Source organism: Scyliorhinus torazame, chromosome 5 (genome assembly GCF_047496885.1).
Source record: "Scyliorhinus torazame isolate Kashiwa2021f chromosome 5, sScyTor2.1, whole genome shotgun sequence".
Classification (NCBI taxonomy): domain Eukaryota; kingdom Metazoa; phylum Chordata; class Chondrichthyes; order Carcharhiniformes; family Scyliorhinidae; genus Scyliorhinus; species Scyliorhinus torazame.
Window position 1 is genome coordinate 123588177 of NC_092711.1, and position 14602 is coordinate 123602778.

The window sequence follows — 14602 nt, forward strand, 5'->3', positions numbered from 1 at the left end:
TTCGAAAGCCCTGCCTTCTCAATTTAACTTCCACTTCAAGCAAAACATAACTTATCTTCAGGTCTGTAAATTTCGATTCCTGATTGTTTTATAAGTTGAGACATCGGTTTTAAAGAAACGGCTGTCTTCTTGTCATAAGTGACATGGCCTCTCAGACGAACCATGAGAAGCTGCAGCAACACAGTGAGGTTGAACATTGCATAAGTCCATTGATTACTGCACCGCCAGCGGTTTCTGTAGTGTAGTGGTTAGCACATTCCCCTAACATGGGAAAGGTCCCCGAGGCCATACCGGGTAGAAACATCAAGTGCTTCTCATGTTGTGTGAGGAATGTTTGCACAAAGTACTTGTGTTCCCCCATCTCGTATGTTCGAGGATTATGAGGTTTAGTCTCTCATGAGCCACTAAAATAAATTCCACATTAACTCACAAGCACTGAACTTTCGACAGGCAATGAGAAGAAAATGACCTTCTTATTTTGGATATTCGGAGCTAGTTCATCCACAACAGAATTTCATGCATTTACAAATGCAGATAAACATACTTATTCACCATCTCAAACATGTCTAAATAAACGACAAATGTAACTTACTGCGGATGCTTCATTCTGAAACAAAAACAGAACATACTGGACAATCTCAGCAGGACTGGCAGCCTCTGTGGAGCGAGATGGCAGCGGTCGTTCCGGGCCTGGGTGACTCTTTGTCAAAGCTGGAGAACTGGAAATGGGGTCAGATTCAGACTAATGTGGATGGGGCGGGGTTGGCGTGCCCTATTGGGCCTCGATAGAGTGGTCAGCAATAGGTGGAAAATGACGAAAATGTCTCGGACAGAAAGAAAAAGGGAATGTAAATGAGGCTAATCAAGGCTAACAAAGGTGCTGATAGTGGCGCCTCAAGAGATCAGAATGTGTTAATAGCAGAACAAAGTAAGCAGTGTGTCAGCGAACAATTGGCCACAGGGATCAGATTGCTCAAGTAGGATGGTATGAGCTGGGGGGAGGGGGGCAATGCTGAGGGTAAAACATACCAATGGAAGGAATGAAAATAACTTGATGGAAATAAACAGATGGTGGAGGGAGAAGAGAGATTACACAGTCTGATGTTGTTGAACTGAATAAAATGAAACATACAGAGAGCTGCCTGAATCTACTGGAATAAGTCAATAGAGGTAAGTGAATGTCCACACATAGACAAGCTTTTAGACAATGTCGCGATTGTCACGCGAACCTATTGGTTCCCTGCTGTGTGAGCTCAGCTTCTCAAAGCAAACCCAATGTGAATGAATCCCGCCGAATGAGCCGCATAGAAATGAAGAAAACATATCGCCTGACCAACAGAAAACGTTATCAAAGGGCTCGTTCGGGATTTGAACCCGGGACCTCCCGCAAATTTAGCAATCGAGACACCCAAAGCGAGAATCATACTCCTAGACCAACGAGCCGCGGAACTGGCACAGAAGCACGCTGTTATAGCCATCGAAAGTTGATCCAACATCTGCGGAAGATACTGGAACAACTCAGCGAGTCAGGCGGGATTTGTCGACAGGACAACAAAGCTCGTCTTTCACCATCACCATTCATTAAAACCGGGACGGGTTAGAAATGTCGGACGTTTTAACCAAGTCAAATCCCGGTGGGAGCAAACAGAACAACAGGAAAGCGCTCTGACAGGGTGCAAGTCAGGAGAGATTAAATGAGAAAAGGCAGTCGTCTTGTAATAAGTGGCCGAGCCTCTCAGCCTCACCATGCGAATCTGCAGCAGCACAGTGAGGTTGCACATTGTACACGTCCGTGGATTGCCAGCTGTTTCTGTAGTGCAGTGGTTATCACATTCGCCTCACACGCGAAAGGTCCCCGGTTCGAAACCGGGCAGAAACATCTCGTACTACCAGGTTAGTCTGTTGCTGACTATTGCCGCAATCTCATAACTGGTCTTCATCACCGAAAAATAGCAAAATGCATGCACCCGTATGGTTGTGGTTATTTTCGAAAGCCCTGCCTTCTCAATTTAACTTCCACTTCAAGCATAACTTATCTTCAGGTCTGTAAAGTTCGATTCCTGATTGTTTTATAAGTTGAGACATCGGTTTTAAAGAAACGGCTGTCTTCTTGTAATAAGTGACATGGCCTCTCAGACGAACCATGAGAAGCTGCAGCAACACAGTGAGGTTGAACACTGCACAAGTCCATTGATTACTGCACCGCCAGCGGTTTCTGTAGTGTAGTGGTTAGCACATTCCCCTAACATGCGAAAGGTCCCCGAGGCCATACCGGTTAGAAACATCAAGTGCTTCTCATGTTGTGTGAGGAATGTTTGCACAAAGTACTTTTGTTCCCCCATCTCGTATGTTCGAGGATTATGAGGTTTAGTCTCTCATGAGCCACTAAAATAAATTCCACATTAAGTCACAAGCACTGAATTTTCGACAGGCAATGAGAAGAAAAGGACCTTCTTATTTTGGATATTCGGAGCTAGTTCATCCACAACAGAATTTCATGCATTTACAAATGCAGATAAACATACTTATTCACCATCTCAAACATGTCTAAATGAACGACAAATGCAACTTACTGCGGATGCTTCATTCTGAAACAAAAACAGAACATACTGGACAATCTCAGCAGGACTGACAGCCTCTGTGGAGCGAGATGGCAGCGGTCGTTCCGGGCCTGGGTGACTCTTTGTCAAAGCTGGAGAACTGGAAATGGGGTCAGATTCAGACTAATGTGGATGGGGCGGGGTTGGCGTGCCCGATTGGGCCTCGATAGAGTGGTCAGCAATAGGTGGAAAATGACGAAAATGTCTCGGACAGAAAGAAAAAGGGAATGTAAATGAGGCTAATCAAGGCTAACAAAGGTGCTGATAGTGGCGCCTCAAGAGATCAGAATGTGTTAATAGCAGAACAAAGTAAGCAGTGTGTCAGCGAACAATTGGCCACAGGGATCAGATTGCTCAAGTAGGATGGTATGGGCTGGGGGGAGGGGGGCAATGCTGAGGGTAAAACATACCAATGGAAGGAATGAAAATAACTTGATGGAAATAAACAGATGGTGGAGGGAGAAGAGAGATTACACAGTCTGATGTTGTTGAACTGAATAAAATGAAACATACAAAGAGCTGCCTGAATCTACTGGAATAAGTCAATAGAGGTAAGTGAATGTCCACACATAGACAAGCTTTTAGACAATGTCGCGATTGTCTCGCGAACCTATTGGTTCCCTGCTGTGTGAGCTCAGCTTCTCAAAGCAAACCCAATGTGAATGAATCCCGCCGAATGAGCCGCATAGAAATGAAGAAAACATATCGCCTGACCAACAGAAAACGTTATCAAAGGGCTCGTCCGAGATTTGAACCCGGGACCTCCCGCAAGTTTCGCAATCGAGACACCCAAAGCGAGAATCATACTCCTAGACCAACGAGCCGCGGAACTGGCACAGAAGCACGCTGTTATAGCCATCGAAAGTTGATCCAACATCTGCGGAAGATACTGGAACAACTCAGCGAGTCAGGCGGGATATGTCGACAGGACAACAAAGCTCGTCTTTCACCATCACCTTTCATTAAAACCGGGACGGGTTAGAAATGTCGGACGTTTTAACCAAGTCAAATCCCGGTGGGAGCAAACAGAACAACAGGAAAGCGCTCTGACAGGGTGCAAGTCAGGAGAGATTAAATGAGAAAAGGCAGTCGTCTTGTAATAAGTGGCGTAGCCTCTCAGCCTCACCATGCGAATCTGCAGCAGCACAGTGAGGTTGCACATTGTACACGTCCGTGGGTTGCCAGCTGTTTCTGTAGTGTAGTGATTATCACCTTCGCCTCACACGCGAAAGGTCCCCGGTTCGAAACCGGGCAGAAACATCTCGGGCTACCAGGTTGTTCTGTTGCTGACTTTTGCCGCAATCTCATAACTGGTCTTCATCACCGAAAAATAGCAAAATGCATGCACCCGTATGGTTGTGGTTATTTTCGAAAGCCCTGCCTTCTCAATTTAACTTCCACTTCAAGCAAAACATAACTTATCTTCAGGTCTGTAAATTTCGATTCCTGATTGTTTTATAAGTTGAGACATCGGTTTTAAAGAAACGGCTGTCTTCTTGTCATAAGTGACATGGCCTCTCAGACGAACCATGAGAAGCTGCAGCAACACAGTGAGGTTGAACATTGCATAAGTCCATTGATTACTGCACCGCCAGCGGTTTCTGTAGTGTAGTGGTTAGCACATTCCCCTAACATGGGAAAGGTCCCCGAGGCCATACCGGGTAGAAACATCAAGTGCTTCTCATGTTGTGTGAGGAATGTTTGCACAAAGTACTTGTGTTCCCCCATCTCGTATGTTCGAGGATTATGAGGTTTAGTCTCTCATGAGCCACTAAAATAAATTCCACATTAACTCACAAGCACTGAACTTTCGACAGGCAATGAGAAGAAAATGACCTTCTTATTTTGGATATTCGGAGCTAGTTCATCCACAACAGAATTTCATGCATTTACAAATGCAGATAAACATACTTATTCACCATCTCAAACATGTCTAAATAAACGACAAATGTAACTTACTGCGGATGCTTCATTCTGAAACAAAAACAGAACATACTGGACAATCTCAGCAGGACTGGCAGCCTCTGTGGAGCGAGATGGCAGCGGTCGTTCCGGGCCTGGGTGACTCTTTGTCAAAGCTGGAGAACTGGAAATGGGGTCAGATTCAGACTAATGTGGATGGGGCGGGGTTGGCGTGCCCTATTGGGCCTCGATAGAGTGGTCAGCAATAGGTGGAAAATGACGAAAATGTCTCGGACAGAAAGAAAAAGGGAATGTAAATGAGGCTAATCAAGGCTAACAAAGGTGCTGATAGTGGCGCCTCAAGAGATCAGAATGTGTTAATAGCAGAACAAAGTAAGCAGTGTGTCAGCGAACAATTGGCCACAGGGATCAGATTGCTCAAGTAGGATGGTATGAGCTGGGGGGAGGGGGGCAATGCTGAGGGTAAAACATACCAATGGAAGGAATGAAAATAACTTGATGGAAATAAACAGATGGTGGAGGGAGAAGAGAGATTACACAGTCTGATGTTGTTGAACTGAATAAAATGAAACATACAGAGAGCTGCCTGAATCTACTGGAATAAGTCAATAGAGGTAAGTGAATGTCCACACATAGACAAGCTTTTAGACAATGTCGCGATTGTCACGCGAACCTATTGGTTCCCTGCTGTGTGAGCTCAGCTTCTCAAAGCAAACCCAATGTGAATGAATCCCGCCGAATGAGCCGCATAGAAATGAAGAAAACATATCGCCTGACCAACAGAAAACGTTATCAAAGGGCTCGTTCGGGATTTGAACCCGGGACCTCCCGCAAATTTAGCAATCGAGACACCCAAAGCGAGAATCATACTCCTAGACCAACGAGCCGCGGAACTGGCACAGAAGCACGCTGTTATAGCCATCGAAAGTTGATCCAACATCTGCGGAAGATACTGGAACAACTCAGCGAGTCAGGCGGGATTTGTCGACAGGACAACAAAGCTCGTCTTTCACCATCACCATTCATTAAAACCGGGACGGGTTAGAAATGTCGGACGTTTTAACCAAGTCAAATCCCGGTGGGAGCAAACAGAACAACAGGAAAGCGCTCTGACAGGGTGCAAGTCAGGAGAGATTAAATGAGAAAAGGCAGTCGTCTTGTAATAAGTGGCCGAGCCTCTCAGCCTCACCATGCGAATCTGCAGCAGCACAGTGAGGTTGCACATTGTACACGTCCGTGGATTGCCAGCTGTTTCTGTAGTGCAGTGGTTATCACATTCGCCTCACACGCGAAAGGTCCCCGGTTCGAAACCGGGCAGAAACATCTCGTACTACCAGGTTAGTCTGTTGCTGACTATTGCCGCAATCTCATAACTGGTCTTCATCACCGAGGAATAGCAAAATGCATGCACCCGTATGGTTGTGGTTGTTTCCGAAAGACCTGCCTTCTCAATTTAACTTCCACTTCAAGCAACACATAACTTATCTCCAGGTCTGTAAATTTCGATTCCTGGTTGTTTTCTAAGTTGAGACATCGGTTTGAAAGAAACGGCTGTCTTCTTGTCATAAGTGACATGGCCTCTCAGACGAACCATGAGAAGCTGCAGCAACACAGTGAGGTTGAACATTGCATAAGTCCATTGATTACTGCACCGCAAGCGGTTTCTGCAGTGTAGTGGTTAGCACATTCCCCTAACATGCGAAAGGTCCCCGGGGCCATACCGGGTAGAAACATCAAGTGCTTCTCATGTTGTGTGAGGAATGTTTGCACAAAGTACTTTTGTTCCCCCATCTCGTATGTTCGAGGATTATGAGGTTTAGTCTCTCATGAGCCACTAAAATAAATTCCACATTAAGTCACAAGCACTGAATTATCGACAGGCAAAGAGAAGAAAAGGACCTTCCTATTTTGGATATTCGGAGCTAGTTCATCCACAACAGAATTTCATGCATTTACAAATGCAGATAAACATACTTATTCACCATCTCAAACATGTCTAAATAAACGACAAATGCAACTTACTGCGGATGCTTCTTTCTGAAACAAAAACAGAACATACTGGACAATCTCAGCAGGACTGACAGCCTCTGTGGAGCGAGATGGCAGCGGTCGTTCCGGGCCTGGGTGACTCTTTGTCAAAGCTAGAGAACTGGAAATGGGGTCAGATTCAGACTAATGTGGATGGGGCGGGGTTGGCGTGCCCTATTGGGCCTCGATAGAGTGGTCAGCAATAGGTGGAAAATGACGAAAATGTCTCGGACAGAAAGAAAAAGGCAATGTAAATGAGGCTAATCAAGGCTAACAAAGGTGCTGATAGTGGCGCCTCAAGAGATCAGAATGTGTTAATAGCAGAACAAAGTAAGCAGTGTGTCAGCGCACAATTGGCGACAGGGTTGCTCAAGTAGGATGGTATGGGCTGGGGGGAGGGGGGCAATGCTGAGGGTAAAACATACCAATGGAAGGAATGAAAATAACTTGATGGAAATAAACAGATGGTGGAGGTAGAAGAGAGATTACACAGTCTGATGTTGTTGAACTGAATAAAATGAAACATACAGAGAGCTGCCTGAATCAACTGGAATTAGTCAATAGAGGTAAGTGAATGTCATACCCCTAGACCAACGAGCCCCGGGAACGTAACAGAAGCACGCTGTTATTGCCATCGAAAGTCGATCTAACATCTGCGGAAAATACTGGAACAACTCAGCGAGTAGGCGGGATTTGTCGACAGGACAACAAAGCTCGTCTTTCACCATCACCTTTCATTTAAACCGGGGCGGGTTAGAAATGTCGGACGTTTTAACCAAGTCAAATCCTGGTGGGAGCAAACAGAACAACAGGAAAGCGCTCTGACAGGGTGCAAGTCAGGAGAGATTAAATGAGAAAAGGCCTAGGGTTCCCTGGCCACAGAGTGAGGTGAGCATCGAATGAGAGGATAATTACACCACAGTATGAGGCCATTCTAGCCGCTGTGTCTGTGCCAGCTCTCAACAACTACCGCCCGGATACAAAGAAGAAGTGGAAACAAGATTCAAACCCAAATCTGCGATGGAAGTACACACAGAATGGGGGCAGCATTTGCAGTGTGAGACTGTTGCACACACTATGAGTGTGCAAGCTGTATTGAGCCCAGTGGAAAGATGCGCTGCTGTTCCTCGAGTGTTTGTTGAGCTTCTTTGGAACATTTCAGGAGGCCGAGGTCCGCGAGGTCAGCGTTAAGATGCAGCTCTCCAGTCAGTTCAATTCTCCACTTTGGCTCTGTGGATTAGATGGGTCACGTCCCTGTGAAGTTAACGCAGATCATGTTAAGTTCGATCTAATTTCTACATCTTGTGGTTTTATATGTTGAAACATCTGTTTTTGAAAGAAACAGCAGTCGTCTTGTAATAAGTGGCCTGGCCTCTCAGCCTCACCATGCGAATCTGCAGCAACACAGTGAGGTTGCACATTGTACACGTCCGTTGATTGCCAGCTGTTTCTGTAGTGTAGTGGTTATCACATTCGCCTAACACGCGAAAAGTTCGAAACCGAGCAGAAACTTCTCGTACTTCCAGTTTAGTCTGTTGCTGACTATTGCCGCAATCTCGTAACTGGTCTTCATCAACGAGGAATAGCAAAATGCATGCACCCGTATGGTTGTGGTTATTTTCGAAAGCCCTGCCTTCTCAATTTAACTTCCACTTCAAGCATAACTTATCTTCAGGTCTGTAAAGTTCGATTCCTGATTGTTTTATAAGTTGAGACATCGGTTTTAAAGAAACGGCTGTCTTCTTGTAATAAGTGACATGGCCTCTCAGACGAACCATGAGAATCTGCAGCAACACAGTGAGGTTGAACACTGCACAAGTCCAATGATTACTGCACCGCCAGCGGTTTCTGTAGTGTAGTGGTTAGCACATTCCCCTAACATGCGAAAGGTCCCCGAGGCCATACCGGGTAGAAACATCAAGTGCTTCTCATGTTGTGTGAGGAATGTTTGCACAAAGTACTTTTGTTCCCCCATCTCGTATGTTCGAGGATTATGAGGTTTAGTCGCTCATGAGCCACTAAAATAAATTCCACATTAAGTCACAAGCACTGAATTTTCGACAGGCAATGAGAAGAAAAGGACCTTCTTATTTTGGATATTCGGAGCTAGTTCATCCACAACAGAATTTCATGCATTTACAAATGCAGATAAACATACTTATTCACCATCTCAAACATGTCTAAATGAACGACAAATGCAACTTACTGCGGATGCTTCATTCTGAAACAAAAACAGAACATACTGGACAATCTCAGCAGGACTGACAGCCTCTGTGGAGCGAGATGGCAGCGGTCGTTCCGGGCCTGGGTGACTCTTTGTCAAAGCTGGAGAACTGGAAATGGGGTCAGATTCAGACTAATGTGGATGGGGCGGGGTTGGCGTGCCCGATTGGGCCTCGATAGAGTGGTCAGCAATAGGTGGAAAATGACGAAAATGTCTCGGACAGAAAGAAAAACGGAATGTAAATGAGGCTAATCAAGGCTAACAAAGGTGCTGATAGTGGCGCCTCAAGAGATCAGAATGTGTTAATAGCAGAACAAAGTAAGCAGTGTGTCAGCGAACAATTGGCGACAGGGTTGCTCAAGTAGGATGGTATGGGCTGGGGGGAGGGGGGCAATGCTGAGGGTAAAACATACCAATGGAAGGAATGAAAATAACTTGATGGAAATAAACAGATGGTGGAGGGAGAAGAGAGATTACACAGTCTGATGTTGTTGAACTGAATAAAATGAAACATACAGAGAGCTGCCTGAATCTACTGGAATAAGTCAATAGAGGTAAGTGAATGTCCACACATAGACAAGCTTTTAGACAATGTCGCGATTGTCTCGCGAACCTATTGGTTCCCTGCTGTGTGAGCTCAGCTTCTCAAAGCAAACCCAATGTGAATGAATCCCGCCGAATGAACCGCATAGAAATGAAGAAAACATATCGCCTGACCAACAGAAAACGTTATCAAAGGGCTCGTCGGGGATTTGAACCCGGGACCTCCCGCAAGTTTAGCAATCGAGACACCCAAAGCGAGAATCATACTCCTAGACCAACGAGCCGCGGAACTGGCACAGAAGCACGCTGTTATAGCCATCGAAAGTTGATCCAACATCTGCGGAAGATACTGGAACAACTCAGCGAGTCAGGCGGGATTTGTCGACAGGACAACAAAGCTCGTCTTTCAGCATCACCTTTCATTAAAACCGGGACGGGTTAGAAATGTCGGACGTTTTAACCAAGTCAAATCCCGGTGGGAGCAAACAGAACAACAGGAAAGCGCTCTGACAGGGTGCAAGTCAGGAGAGATTAAATGAGAAAAGGCAGTCGTCTTGTAATAAGTGGCCTAGCCTCTCAGCCTCACCATGCGAATCTGCAGCAGCACAGTGAGGTTGCACATTGTACACGTCCGTGGATTGCCAGCTGTTTCTGTAGTGTAGTGGTTATCACATTCGCCTCACACGCGAAAGGTCCCCGGTTCGAAACCGGGCAGAAACATCTCGTACTACCAGGTTAGTATGTTGCTGACTATTGCCGCAATCTCATAACTGGTCTTCATCACCGAGGAATAGCAAAATGCATGCACCCGTATGGTTGTGGTTATTTTCGAAAGCCCTGCCTTCTCAATTTAACTTCCACTTCAAGCAAAACATAACTTATCTTCAGGTCTGTAAATTTCGATTCCTGATTGTTTTCTAAGTTGAGACATCGGTTTTAAAGAAACGGCTGTCTTCTTGTCATAAGTGACATGGCCTCTCAGACGAACCATGAGAAGCTGCAGCAACACAGTGAGGTTGAACATTGCATAAGTCCATTGATTACTGCACCGCCAGCGGTTTCTGTAGTGTAGTGGTTAGCACATTCCCCTAACATGCGAAAGGTCCCCGGGGCCATACCGGGTAGAAACATCAAGTGCTTCTCATGTTGTGTGAGGAATGTTTGCACAAAGTACTTTTGTTCCCCCATCTCGTATGTTCGAGGATTATGAGGTTTAGTCTCTCATGAGCCACTAAAATAAATTCCACATTAAGTCACAAGCACTGAATTATCGACAGGCAATGAGAAGAAAAGGACCTTCCTATTTTGGATATTCGGAGCTAGTTCATCCACAACAGAATTTCATGCATTTACAAATGCAGATAAACATACTTATTCACCATCTCAAACATGTCTAAATAAACGACAAATGCAACTTACTGCGGATGCTTCATTCTGAAACAAAAACAGAACATACTGGACAATCTCAGCAGGACTGACAGCCTCTGTGGAGCGAGATGGCCGCGGTCGTTCCGGGCCTGGGTGACTCTTTGTCAAAGCTGGAGAACTGGAAATGGGGTCAGATTCAGACTAATGTGGATGGGGCGGGGTTGGCGTGCCCTATTGGGCCTCGATAGAGTGGTCAGCAATAGGTGGAAAATGACGAAAATGTCTCGGACAGAAAGAAAAAGGGAATGTAAATGAGGCTAATCAAGGCTAACAAAGGTGCTGATAGTGGCGCCTCAAGAGATCAGAATGTGTTAATAGCAGAACAAAGTAAGGAGTGTGTCAGCGAACAATTGGCGACAGGGTTGCTCAAGTAGGATGGTATGGGCTGGGGGGAGGGGGGCAATGCTGAGGGTAAAACATACCAATGGAAGGAATGAAAATAACTTGATGGAAATAAACAGATGGTGGAGGTAGAAGAGAGATTGCACAGTCTGATGTTGTTGAACTGAATAAAATGAGACATACAGAGAGCTGCCTGAATCAACTGGAATTAGTCAATAGAGGTAAGTGAATGTCATATCCCTAGACCAACGAGCCCCGGGAACGTAACAGAAGCACGCTGTTATTGCCATCGAAAGTCGATCTAACATCTGCGGAAAATACTGGAACAACTCAGCGAGTCAGGCGGGATTTGTCGACAGGACAACAAAGCTCGTCTTTCACCATCACCTTTCATTAAAACCGGGGAAGGTTAGAAATGTCGGACGTTTTAACCAAGCCAAATCCTGGTGGGAGCAAACAGAACAACAGGAAAGCGGTCTGACAGGGTGCAAGTCAGGAGAGATTAAATGAGAAAAGGCCTAGGGTTCCCTGGCCACAGAGTGAGGTGAGCATCGAATGAGAGAATAATTACACCACAGTATGAGGCCATTCTAGCCGCTGTGTCTGTGCCAGCTCTCAACAACTACCGCCCGGATACAAAGAAGAAGTGGAAACAAGATTCAAACCCAAATCTGCGATGGAAGTACACACAGAATGGGGGCAGCATTTACAGTGTGAGACTGTTGCACACACTATGAGTGTGCAAGCTGTATTGAGCCCAGTGGAAAGATGCGCTGCTGTTCCTCGAGTGTTTGTTGAGCTTCTTTGGAACATTTCAGGAGGCCGAGGTCCGGGAGGTCAGCGTTAAGATGCAGCTCTCCAGTCAGTTCAATTCTCCACTTTGGCTCTGTGGATTAGATGGGTCACGTCCCTGTGAAGTTAACGCAGATCATGTTAAGTTCGATCTAATTTCTATATCTTGTGGTTTTATATGTTGAAACATCTGTTTTTGAAAGAAACAGCAGTCGTCTTGTAATAAGTGGCCTGGCCTCTCAGCCTCACCATGCGAATCTGCAGCAACACAGAGAGGTTGCACATTGTACACGTCCGTTGATTGCCAGCTGTTTCTGTAGTGTAGTGTAGTGAACTTTTCGCCTAATACGCGAAAAGTTCGAAACCGAGCAGAAACTTCTCGTACTTCCAGTTTAGTCTGTTGCTGACTATTGCCGCAATCTCGTAACTGGTCTTCATCAACGAGGAATAGCAAAATGCATGCACCCGTATGGTTGTGGTTATTTTCGAAAGCCCTGCCTTCTCAATTTAACTTCCACTTCAAGCATAACTTATCTTCAGGTCTGTAAAGTTCGATTCCTGATTGTTTTATAAGTTGAGACATCGGTTTTAAAGAAACGGCTGTCTTCTTGTAATAAGTGACATGGCCTCTCAGACGAACCATGAGAATCTGCAGCAACACAGTGAGGTTGAACACTGCACAAGTCCATTGATTACTGCACCGCCAGCGGTTTCTGTAGTGTAGTGGTTAGCACATTCCCCTAACATGCGAAAGGTCCCCGAGGCCATACCGGGTAGAAACATCAAGTGCTTCTCATGTTGTGTGAGGAATGTTTGCACAAAGTACTTTTGTTCCCCCATCTCGTATGTTCGAGGATTATGAGGTTTAGTCTCTCATGAGCCACTAAAATAAATTCCACATTAAGTCACAAGCACTGAATTTTCGACAGGCAATGAGAAGAAAAAGACCTTCTTATTTTGGATATTCGGAGCTAGTTCATCCACAACAGAATTTCATGCATTTACAAATGCAGATAAACATACTTATTCACCATCTCAAACATGTCTAAATGAACGACAAATGCAACTTACTGCGGATGCTTCATTCTGAAACAAAAACAGAACATACTGGACAATCTCAGCAGGACTGACAGCCTCTGTGGAGCGAGATGGCAGCGGTCGTTCCGGGCCTGGGTGACTCTTTGTCAAAGCTGGAGAACTGGAAATGGGGTCAGATTCAGACTAATGTGGATGGGGCGGGGTTGGCGTGCCCGATTGGGCCTCGATAGAGTGGTCAGCAATAGGTGGAAAATGACGAAAATGTCTCGGACAGAAAGAAAAAGGGAATGTAAATGAGGCTAATCAAGGCTAACAAAGGTGCTGATAGTGGCGCCTCAAGAGATCAAAATGTGTTAATAGCAGAACAAAGTAAGCAGTGTGTCAGCGAACAATTGGCCACAGGGATCAGATTGCTCAAGTAGGATGGTATGGGCTGGGGGGAGGGGGGCAATGCTGAGGGTAAAACATACCAATGGAAGGAATGAAAATAACTTGATGGAAATAAACAGATGGTGGAGGGAGAAGAGAGATTACACAGTCTGATGTTGTTGAACTGAATAAAATGAAACATACAGAGAGCTGCCTGAATCTACTGGAATAAGTCAATAGAGGTAAGTGAATGTCCACACATAGACAAGCTTTTAGACAATGTCGCGATTGTCTCGCGAACCTATTGGTTCCCTGCTGTATGAGCTCAGCTTCTCAAAGCAAACCCAATGTGAATGAATCCCGCCGAATGAGCCGCATAGAAATGAAGTAAACATATCGCCTGACCAACAGAAAACGTTATCAAAGGGCTCGCCCGGGATTTGAACCGGGGACCTCCCGCAAGTTTAGCAATCGAGACACCCAAAGCGAGAATCATACTCCTAGACCAACGAGCCGCGGAATTGGCACAGAAGCACGCTGTTATAGCCATCGAAAGTTGATCCAACATCTGCGGAAGATACTGGAACAACTCAGCGAGTCAGGCGGGATTTGTCGACAGGACAATAAAGCTCGTCTTTCACCATCACCTTTCATTAAAACCGTGGAAGGTTAGAAATGTCGGACGTTTTAACCAAGCCAAATCCTGGTGGGAGCAAACAGAACAACAGGAAAGCGGTCTGACAGGGTGCAAGTCAGGAGAGATTAAATGAGAAAAGGCCTAGGGTTCCCTGGCCACAGAGTGAGGTGAGCATCGAATGAGAGAATAATTACACCACAGTATGAGGCCATTCTAGCCGCTGTGTCTGTGCCAGCTCTCAACAACTACCGCCCGGATACAAAGAAGAAGTGGAAACAAGATTCAAACCCAAATCTGCGATGGAAGTACACACAGAATGGGGGCAGCATTTACAGTGTGAGACTGTTGCACACACTATGTGTGTGCAAGCTGTATTGAGCCCAGTGGAAAGATGCGCTGCTGTTCCTCGAGTGTTTGTTGAGCTTCTTTGGAACATTTCAGGAGGCCGAGGTCCGGGAGGTCAGCGTTAAGATGCAGCTCTCCAGTCAGTTCAATTCTCCACTTTGGCTCTGTGGATTAGATGGGTCACGTCCCTGTGAAGTTAACGCAGATCATGTTAAGTTCGATCTAATTTCTACATCTTGTGGTTTTATATGTTGAAACATCTGCTTTTGAAAGAAACAGCAGTCGTCTTGTAATAAGTGGCCTGGCCTCTCAGCCTCACCATGCGAATCTGCA

At 45.6% G+C, this 14602-nt stretch overlaps 4 non-coding genes across 4 annotated transcripts; all 4 read left to right on the top strand.

The window, feature by feature from the left end:
- The first annotated feature begins 1806 nt into the window (after positions 1 to 1806).
- On the top strand, positions 1807 to 1879 carry trnav-cac (transfer RNA valine (anticodon CAC)). Its single transcript has one exon. It is a non-coding gene; the product is annotated as a tRNA-Val (tRNA).
- A 1908-nt stretch (positions 1880 to 3787) lies between these two features.
- On the top strand, positions 3788 to 3860 carry trnav-cac (transfer RNA valine (anticodon CAC)). The gene has a single exon. It is a non-coding gene; the product is annotated as a tRNA-Val (tRNA).
- Positions 3861 to 5773: 1913 nt separating this feature from the next.
- Positions 5774 to 5846, top strand: trnav-cac (transfer RNA valine (anticodon CAC)). Its single transcript has one exon. It is a non-coding gene; the product is annotated as a tRNA-Val (tRNA).
- A 4119-nt stretch (positions 5847 to 9965) lies between these two features.
- On the top strand, positions 9966 to 10038 carry trnav-cac (transfer RNA valine (anticodon CAC)). Its single transcript has one exon. It is a non-coding gene; the product is annotated as a tRNA-Val (tRNA).
- The last annotated feature ends 4564 nt before the right edge of the window (positions 10039 to 14602 follow it).